General features: G+C 31.1%; 1 pseudogene; it reads left to right on the top strand.

The window, feature by feature from the left end:
• The first annotated feature begins 7,556 nt into the window (after positions 1 to 7,556).
• On the top strand, positions 7,557 to 10,993 carry LOC115989866 (annotated as a pseudogene).
• The last annotated feature ends 370 nt before the right edge of the window (positions 10,994 to 11,363 follow it).

Raw genomic sequence — 11,363 nt, 5'->3', positions numbered from 1 at the left:
GTCGAACCTTTATTATGAGAGGCAATAACACGACTCCACCCATTCATGTGGATTTGGCCCAACATCCTATAAAAATGGACCGGGAGCGCAGTCTCTCACACTTATTTTACTATTCAGTTTATTTTTGCTACTATTCACGGCCCCACTGCACTTTTTAGTACTATTTATGGGTCCCACTGTACTATTTCAGCTAACTTTTACTTTTATTTACAATATTTTTATCAACATTTTTTTTTAATTTCAGCAAAATAAGCGGATCTGAAACGGACCCTTAAATAACCAAATAGTTCACCGAAATAATGAGAAGTGCTACGTTCATAATATTTTCATAACAAATCATAATTACTTAGTTATCATTGGTTCTAATTTGAACCTACCACTAAAATTACATTTTTGCCCTACTAATAACAACCTACCACTTAGGATTTGTTGTAAAAGTGTTGTGAAAGTATTGTAAATTTAGCATTTCTCCTGAAATAATAGATCTACATTGATATCGACCAAAGTTTTGGCAATTACTTTTACCACCTAGGCATAGTATGTATAATGTGAAGAGAACTACTTGATTTTAACTTTTTTTTTGCTGTTAACAACAAACATAAAATTTAATGATTTAATTGAAATAAATTTATTAAAGAAAACCCATATATATATTTTTCTTTATTATCAGTAAAAAAACCCATATATATTGCATTCTACAAATGCAATATCATTCTTTTTTTAAAAAAAAGAATCAAATGAAATATCATTCACTCTAATTACTTTTTAGTAAAAGTTTCTACATAGTACTAAATACAATGTCTTTATATTGAATATGAATTTTGACAAATTAACTATTAGATAGAAATTTTTTCTTATATCCTTCATGTTTGCAAAATTTTCAAAAGATAAAAAGTCAATAACTATGTCATCAATTAAATATTTAAATTTCAACTTTTATAGTCTAAAATTATGTATAAAAAAGTTTATAAATAAAATAGTAAATAAAATCTGATGGATAAGAAATTTGATATGCATGTTAAGAATATCCAATTTACAAACTAAATTTCCAAAATATGTAATTATACTAATTTTTTTAGTAAGAGTTGTAAGCTTATAGCCATTGGTAATAATCAAATTTCTTGCCAAACCTTGTCCTTTAATCATAATGGATTATATAGATGTATTATGCATTTAGAGTTTTGAAATACAACATTTATGTCCTCAAAATAAATTCCCACTCTTCTGTTTGAAGTCAAAATTGTATCCCACATTTAAAGCAAAACGTATTTTGACATTAACAATTATTCAACTAATGCTCCATTTTTTTTTATACAATTAAGATAGAAAATATATTTTAGCATAATCTAAGTGTATATATGCGTAAAACTCTCTCCTAAAAATTTGAACTCTGACCCTTGTCCCCCCCCCCCCCCACACTCCTCCTCTCACATCCCATAAAAACTTTGTACTTGTAGAGTGACCATCACGTTAAGGGTGAATAGTGATATTAATGCTCTATTTAATAAATGTGGTAAGGCTTGTTCCTTTTGTTATAATTTTATAGTTGTGAGAGGATGTTCCAAAAAAAAAAAAAAAAAAAGGCTTTTAATAAAGTGGTTATAATGTTCAATGAAACACATAGTCAATTTAATTATCTTGGGAAAAGATAATGGTATTATTTTTTCAGCATTAGTCAAAATATGGTTTCATTCAATGACAAAAATTTAAAGTATAACTCTTGCCAAGAACATTATATCTCAACCAGTTGGTATCTCTTGGTGTTTTCTATGGAGACATGTACATTCCAAGATTTGAATTCCTCTTCCCCAACTATCGAATTATCAAAAAATAAAAATACAACTATTAAAAAACTGTATCTAAGTTATCCCTAGAAAAAAAAAAAAAAAAATAGAACATAGATATTTTCATGTGTCTAAAACTTCCTTATTGTGCCTAGAGACTTGTAATTCAATTAGTACGTCTTGATGCTTCAAACGAAGACATCTATAATTCAAAACTCCCATCTCCATATTATAATTATTGAATTATTAAAAAACAAGTCTTCTATTATGATTTCATGTATTTATTAGGAGATTCTTGTATGATACATTAGGTCAAAAGATAAAAATTTCAAATTAAAATAGGATAAAATTGAAATTTTACCTTGAAAGTTTGGGAAAATATTTTTTTTCAACTATTACTGTGGGGTCAAAGAATTTGACAACCCTGACCCATTTCATACTAAGCCCAAGGCCCACGTCGGGAAGGAAGAAATGGCCGAGGACAAATAAAGAAGGCCCAAGTGGCCCAGAAACATCGTCGAGGACAATCCTGTCCTCGGCCAACCCAGATCCTAGTAGGGAAGAATAGCCTGCCATCAACGACAGCCTCCCAGAACGTCCCAAGAAAAATGACAAGTACTGTAGGGCAGCCACGGGAGCATGGTGTAGGAATAGTTCAAGGAGAAACTGTCACCTCCACATTAAATGCTCACAATTAACGTTCTGGCCACATTAATGAGGAAATGACCCCTGAATAGTGTGATCTCGGTTGTTGCAACTCACTGAAGGTTTGAGAAGGTGGCTGATGGGACAAGCACTTGAGTAGTGACCTACATGATCAACAGATGGAGAGCCAAAATTGACTGAAGGGGGATATATAATGTGAGAAATCCTCCAAAAAAGGGGGTGGAGAAAAAAATGAGAATACGGGAGCAATTTACATGATCTTGGAAACCTTTGTAACCTAGCACTGAAGAAAGAATAACACTGAGTTCCTCGGACGAAATGCACGAGGGCAGAATTTTATACTTTAGTTCATGTCCTTGTTATGCAATCTATTCATAACCATGTCTAGTTGTTGTAATCCTCACTAAGACCTAGTTCTTAAACTTACTCTTTATAAATTTATTATATTGGGCTAGTTGGGCTTGAGTCCACTCATCTGGTAGCAGAAGTGCTCAAACCCAGTCCCTACAATTACGTTTCTTATTTTGTCATTTTAGGCCTTAAACTTTAACGTTTCTATCAAGTTGCTCCTCTTGTCCATTGTCATTTCTAAAATTAATACTATTCACATATGTGATACGCCGTGGTTTACTAGACTCAACAGCAATTTTGTAGACAACAAGGGAAAGAAATGGTCAATTTGACAACAATGTTGAAATTTAGGGACTAAAATAACAAATAAAAAATTTTGGGATGAAAATGGCATTTTTTTAAAAGTAAAAGATATAAAATTTTATAGATAACAAACTGAAAAACGTATACAAAAACTCCCTAGGAAGCTATGAGAGAAAGAGGTTCCTAGGAACACAAAGCCTATGCAGAAGGAAAAACAAACATAAACAAAAGGAGAGCCCCATGAAACATTCCGGATTTCTGCTGGGCCAAATGAGCCTTTGGGGCTCCTCTAGAAAGCCAATTGCACCCTCAACTGTTCTTTTCGGTTGGAACTGAACTCTCTCAAAATAATACTTGTTACGGTTTCTTTTTGCTCAAATTATCTCCGGTAGGTAGGGTATTGGAGCGAGCTCTCCAAACAAAGTTACGCACTTTAATTTGGTGGCACATTAAGGGCCCATAATTTCCTCCGTAGTGATCAATCTCCTCTAGTAGAAGAATGTTACACGTTCCCCAGCCGCCGCAAGCCAAGAAATTTTACTCAGAAACTTTGTGACCGATTCTCCTTCCATACCCACTGGTCCCGAGAGTAGGTATTGTTCAAAGGAATGGCAAGTATCACCACACAGGTCCTATGAGTAAACAATGAAAAATATATTCCACGATCCCACTGTTTAGTCTACTCATCAATAAGCTCATTTACTCACATAGAAGGAATTTGTTCTCCAATAAAATCAAGCCCTACCGTCCCTCACTCTCCACTTTGACCCAGCTCGAATAATCTCTCTTGCTGCCAGTAAGCTGCGCCACATGAATGAGGGATTGCTTCCTAGCTTGGCCTCCATGAAAGAGCATCTTGGGAAATTGTACTAGGATTTTTGTGTTGTTTCAATTTCACAAAAAAATTCAAGGTTTTTCTTTTAAAAAAAATTGCAAAAAAAAAAAAAAAAAAGAGTTCAATTAATTATTAATTTGGATTTATTTTTAATGTAAACCAAAAGCTAGAACGTCTTTTTTGGGGCATTTAACCAAACTTATCTAAGGACACTAAAAAAAAGGACTAGATTGAATAAATTTAGAAATTAGAGAATTGAATTGAAAAAAATTGAAGAGAAAAGGAAAAATCTTTTTTGAAATTAAATTTGAAGGAAAATAAAATTATTTTTAATAAGAATACACATTTAAAATTTGTTTTGGTGCAATGGGAAAATATATATATATATATATATATATATAACAAAATATTAAAATTTCTTTTTGGAAAATTTTTTTTTTTTTTTTGAGAATCTTAGAAGGAATTTATTTGAATGAAAGAAACAAATTTGAAACTTATTTTTTATACTAAATATATCCACTTTTATTTTAATATGGAACCAAAAATTTTAACAAACTTCCGGAAATCTATGTATATATTAATAGGTAAAGTCAAGAGAAAATCCAATTAAATTTCAAATTAGACTTCAATTGGACTCTAATTTTGCGTCATGTGCCTCATCTAATCTAAATTTAAATTTTTTGTGTCATGTAAGTTAATTTAGTGTAAAAATTAGATTCTAATTAGAGTTTAATTTTGCATCACGTGTCCCATCTAATCAATTTTTTTTTTTTTGAAATTTTTGTGCTAAGTGAGTTAGTCTAGTGTTAAATACGAGGAGTCTAATATAAATAAACCTAGGTTATACATATATATAACCATCGCTTAGAAAAAATTTGATTAGAATTAAAATTAGATTTTGTCTTTGTTAGCTTTTCATACAAATTAAATTTTTAGGATTTTTTTTTCTCTGAACTAATGACTGTATTTTTTTTTTTTTTATACTATTTCTATTTACATATTTTGTATATGAAAATCTTGAACGTAATACACTGTAATTGAGCTAAACGATCTCATGCATCTATTTTTATTCAATTTAGGAGATACTGTTGAACCAATTTATTCTTTTATTTTGTATTGTATTTAGTAGAATTTCATGGACAATGATAGTGAATTGATACTATATATGTACTGGCCAAAAATGATTCTCAAAATTATATACATAACAGTAGTGTAATAAGAAATCTGACGTAACTAATATCATTAAAATTGCAAGGAAAAATCTTTTTAATACCTTCAAATGTCTTATATATTTAATAATCTAAACTAATATTAATAATACCATTATAATTTATCATTCCTTTGTATAAGCACAAGTTGCACGGGTTACGTACTAGTAATAATAATAATTATAACAAACAGAAAGCAACAGCTATAAGTGATTAATGTTTGTATAAAAAAAAAATAATGACCCAAAACCGTACCACATTTCACCACACCACAAACACCCCTATTGGTTAGGTTTTATATTATGCCAAACACCTTTATTTGTTGACGATTAATCATGTAGCAATTCAATTTTTCCAATTATTGAACCAATTGGATTAATTAAATATTATAAAATAATTTGGATATTATTATTATTGTAGTTTATACAAACTGTATGCAAAATATTTTTATTCTAAAAATAATATAATAAAAACCATTTATTAAAAAAAAAAATTGACTAGTAATGATAATTTTTAATGATAAAGATATCATTGTTGAAAATTGATAAATATCTCATTCAGTTATAAAATAAGCATTTTAGTCTCTAAATGTAAGTGTATATAATTAACTTTAATTAGGAAAACAAATTGGAAAATTGAATTTAAGCGTTATATAACTTATATTAGACGAGGATATACCAGGGAAATTCCTTTGGTTGATTTCTACGGATCCACGTGCCCTCTCAAAAGAACCTATTTGTGAGATCAAAATACATATAGCCTGTAAAAACTTAATGACAAGCCTGTAAAATATCAATTGTGCCGGCTTGTATTTGCTGTACTAGGGATATTTAGAATGTTTTGACTGGTTCAATTTAAAAAAAATAAAAAATAAAAAATTGTTACAAAACCTGTTATTTAATCTAATATATTGGGTTAATGTATTTAAGCTAATATTATATATGTGTGTAAAAATATATAAATAGCAGCAACTTTAAAAGGTACACCAGTATCAACTGATACCATATTATTTTACTCTGATTAAACCAAAACAAATTTAGGTACAATTTTTTTTTTTTTTAATTTTTAGAAACAAACACACACACACAAGGGAAAGGGAAAGGGGTTCTAACACAAAAGTACACCACAACTCCACTCAAAAGCCATGATAATTTTTAAGGGAGGGTGGGGCAAGTTATACTACACACAACACACTCTTTTAAGCAATGTGGGATAATTACCCATTCTTTTTTTTTTTTTTTTTTAAAGAAACAAACACACACACACACAAGGGAGAGGGAAAGAGGTTTTAACACAAATGCACACCACAACTCCACTTAAAAGCCATGGTAACTTTTAAGGGAGGGTGAGGCAAGTTATATTACACACAACATACTCTTTTAAGCAATGTGGGACAATTGCCCATTCTTTTTTTTGGAGAAACAAATACATACACAAAGGAGAGAGAAATGAGTTTTAATACAAAGACACACCACAACTCCACTCAAAAGCATATATATATATATATATATATATAGCTTCTGATTAAACCTTTTATCTTCATTGTAAACTCTAATTAACATTAATATAATTCTCAAAATTATAGTAATAACCCTCTTTTTTAAAGAAAAATTAATTATTATTTTTTTAGAATCATGATTGACCTTAATATGTGCAGTTGTACACTGCCATGTGAGGCCAGGGAGGTAGCGTGGGACTTGCCTTAAAAGAAAAAGAAAAATCGGTAGCGTGCGATCTCTTGTTAATTACAAACACATATAACAGGTTTGACTAAGCAATTGCAATTTGCAACTAATTTGATAATGATCTCCATTTTACAGCAGAAGTGATTAATACGACAGGCGACTAACTAATTGCAATTTAGCTCGTCGGATAATGATCTCCTTCAAACTTTAAAGCATTTTAAAATCATTCTAGGTTCAATAATTGGATTAATTAATCCCAATTTTTTTTAAAAAAATTTAAACTACATAAATTTTCACGTAGAGGAATTTTAATTCTTGTAAGTAGGAATTTCTATAAGTCCAAAACTTTGAAGAATTAAAATATACTACTTTTTGAATCCTAAATCCTAATTACTTAACTTTCTGGGATGAGTCATGTTCTGTGGTATTAGTTATTGAATCTTGTGGTATTAAAATTAATACAATAAGCACATGTGGTATTTCTTAAAAACAAATGAAAGTTCCTCCAAAATAAAAAATAAAAGTTGACTGACCTAATGGTCTACCGCCTCAAATCTTCAATCCATGGCAATCAATGTTACTCAATTGACCCGATTTAGGTGGTGACTGTAAACTGAAGCTAATGAAGCATACCCTTTCAAGTCTTTGCTGGTTGTGCCTTATTCCAGTTCTGATGCCTATAAATTGTTCAGGCTATTGTTCAACCTTTAAAAGCCAATAAATTATGGCAAGCAACCAGGTGCCTCAAGTTTCCACACACAAGGCCATTGAGGATGAGCTGAGCGTGTCAACCATGTCTAACAATAAGATCATGGATCAAATTAGTGCAACCCATGTTCATGCTGACAAAAACTTTGAAGTTGAGTCTCTTTTCATCGTCGTCAAAAGCATTCTAAACGGTGCAACCCATGTTGACAATACTCTGGTAATTTATATATATGTTACTACCACACATAAGAAATAGACTTTTCTTTTTCATTTTATATTTTTTTCCCCTGCTAGCCCAATTCTTTCTTTAAAAATTCAACAACCCATTGAATTTTTACACAGATTATAAAAAGTACAAACAGATGCAGATGAAGTAATTTATTTAATTAGAAAATTACTATTACACACCCAGCGGTATCTACCCCTCATACAAACAAGATAAAAATGTCGATATTCTTGAAAAAAGTAAAAATTGTTGTTCACAATATACACTTAGTGTATAAAGGAGTGGATACTATTGATGTGCACAATCATGATTTAAAAAAAATAAAATTAAACTCAAGTAGGAAATAATGATTTTTTTTTTTTTTTTTTTAATATCTTCTTATATATGTTTGATTTTTCTCACTTACAATTAGTTAGCTATTATTTTCTATAGGATGCTACTCAGGCACAGCCAAAGGAGAAAGCCCGTGAAGCCTGCTTCAGCCCACCATTGTGTACACTTAAGCAACTCTCCTTCGAGGTAATTATAATTACAGAGAATAGTATTTTTTGGCCCGAAAACATTTTGGATTGTGTGTAACTCTCTACAAGTATCTAATTATTCCAGAAGTATGTAGTCTCTCATCCCACACACTATAAGAAAAGATACATTAGGGCTTAATTTCAATAAGCTGATTATAAATATTTAATCTAAAAAATCTTTGATATCACGATATTTGGGAACCACTAAACCATCTATTTCAAAACCATTTGAATTCCCAACTTATAACAAGGTGTAGGATGAATTTGATCCTTTCGCTATGTAGTTACATTAGTATTTTTTGGTGATCATGAAAATATAACGTCGGATGGCGTGTAGGGATCTGGATGAGGAAGTCGCACACAAAATAACAATATCAATACTTAGCAGACTCTCTACTTATTCATGGAATGCAAAGGCAGCGTTGACACTTGCAGCTTTTGCTTTAGACTGGTGAATTTTGGCTCCTTGATCAGCTTCATCAATCAGACCTACTCGCCAAATCAATGGGGATCTTGAAGGGGGTGCCTACCATCTTAGAGAGTTTATGGCTTCTGAAACACAAGAATGCAATTGATGAACTTAGCAACTTGATCAAGGCAACATTAGATGTTGTTGAGTACATCTTTAAGCTAGAGAAACTACTTAAGAACAATGATTTGAAGAATTTATCTTCATTGTCAACAGCCAAGGACAGTATACCAATACATGTTTACTGGGCTATCATAACTGTTGTAGTTTGCACAACTCAATTGTGTTGTCTCATTAATGATGAGTAAGTCCTAGCCCTGAAAATGTATAATATATGTTGAATTCATTTTATTAGTCTTAGATTAAATGATTAAATTCACAATTTTTCAAAAATTTAAACTTTTGGACAATCACACATTTATCATAGTATAAGGTCTTAGGTTCAAACTTTTTCTCCAACTTAATTACCTCCCTTTTTAAAAATTGCCACTTGTTTTTTTGGCTCCACTTAAAAAGGGTAGTAATCTCACATGTGAAATGAAAGTCTTAGATTAAGCTTTTGGAACATTAATCGGTAATTTATCAAATATAATTCAATTCTCCACAGTATCACTGTTATAATTTAGGTTTGCCATAGAGCAAATGTTCATTGGCTCATTCATAAGTCATAACCGTGGTTTCGTAATCTCAGGGACAAGTCACCTGAACTATTTCCCTTTGCTAAGAAAATCAATGTCACACTAGCTTTCTAAAATCGCATATAGAACCTATTGAAGAGCAAATACGCTATCAGAAGCTCGTGGAGGTCATGGAAAACCCTATGGAAATCATGGTGGCTTTCAAGGAGATGACTTTCAGGCCACTCATCAATGATGGTTCTACAAACACAGAGGTTAGTTCTTGTAAATACTGTTCGACTTTATTATATTACTACTATCATTATTATCATTATATTGTAGTCAAAGATATTATATAAGGGAAAAATTGTTATTTCACTACTCAAAAGTGTGGATATCAGTTAGAAAATGTGGACACCAAATGTCCATAGTTTATGAGCGGCTGTGTACAGAGTATGGACATTGGGAAACTATGAGACAATCATGTTAGGGAAAGGCAAATACATAATGAGTAATGCAACTCGTCTTTTGAAACAAACAAGAAATGTCTATAGGATTGAGCCGGGTTGAGTTATGATTGGGAGAAATGGTGCTTGTTCAAGTCTAGCCTTGATCGAGCTCAGGATTGATTTTGGAAGACCAAGCTCACCGTAAAGATGGGGAAAGCCCAACATTTTCTAATTTTGAAAAACCATACAAAATACTATATATTTATCCCATGCAAACTTGTTTTATTTTTTTCCCTCATTTTCCACCGTATAAAGTTTTTGGTATAAAAATTTAAACAGGATATATTCCATATTTTTTTTTTTTTTTTTGCAAACGAATAATACTAAAATAAATGTATAGCAAGGTAATTTCAAAGTAATTGTTAACCAAGTATTAGCCCAACCCAAAATCATATTGGGCTGAAAACTACCAAAATAAAAAATAAAAAATTGACCAATCATTATGGGCAATACTCTTTCACCATGATCCTTTGAAATTTAAGTTGGGCCTGCAAATTTGACCCATAACTGTCTCCAATGACACTTTGTTGTGTTAACTCTTACCCTTACACATGTTACATGTTCCGAATATTCTATTTAAACTTTGCTCAATAGAATAGAGTAGTAATAGACACAATAAGAATAACTTATTAATCAACAGTATGAAAATTGGTACTAACATAGCTAAGTTTTCATAATTGTATTGCACAAACAGATTGGCATTGAAGTGGTGAAAACAAAGAATGTCTTGTTGTGGTTTTCGGGCTTAAACATCTCAAGTGTGGATATTTCAATTCTAAAGTCAATTTACGAAGAAATAAGCAATGAGGATCAATATAAGATAGTATGGATCCCGATTGAGGAAAAGTGGACTGATGACATGCAAAATAAGTTCGACATGTTGCAGTCTAAGATGCCAACATGGTACATAGTGCATAATTATTCATTCAAATTAGGCATCAAGTACGTTAGGGAGAAGTGGCAATTCAAAAATAAGCCTATTGTTGTGGTGATGAACTCACAAGGGATTGTGGTACATTTAGATGCACTCTGCATGATTATTGTATCACGAATGAATGCCTTCCCTTTCACTACAATGAAAGAAGAAGAACTATCCATTGGAGACGATTAGTTTGGATACTTGATATTTAACAATTTTACAACAATGACGCAATCGGTAAAGTTATTTTAACATTCCCAAATGCTTACATGTACAAATTTCAAGTAATGCCATAGGCACAACATTTTTTATAACAATTGAGTAAAATTTTTTTTATTAATTCTCATTTGGCCCATCACTTAATATCATTTTATTATCTATTATTAATAACTTGCCATATTAGTTGTGAATGGTCTTGGTAAAAAGTATTGTGTCCTAGAGTTATTGATACATACACACCACACATATATACACATGTATTCATGCATGCACCTTATTTATTTATTTATTTTGTTCATTCTAATAAATAAAAAAATTCCTTGAAATTTCTTGTGCAATCAGA

Source organism: Quercus lobata, chromosome 5 (assembly GCF_001633185.2).
Source record: "Quercus lobata isolate SW786 chromosome 5, ValleyOak3.0 Primary Assembly, whole genome shotgun sequence".
NCBI classification, from domain to species: Eukaryota; Viridiplantae; Streptophyta; class Magnoliopsida; order Fagales; family Fagaceae; genus Quercus; species Quercus lobata.
The sequence above is the reverse complement of the archived record's forward strand: the minus strand, read 5'-3'. Positions and strand labels throughout refer to the sequence as shown.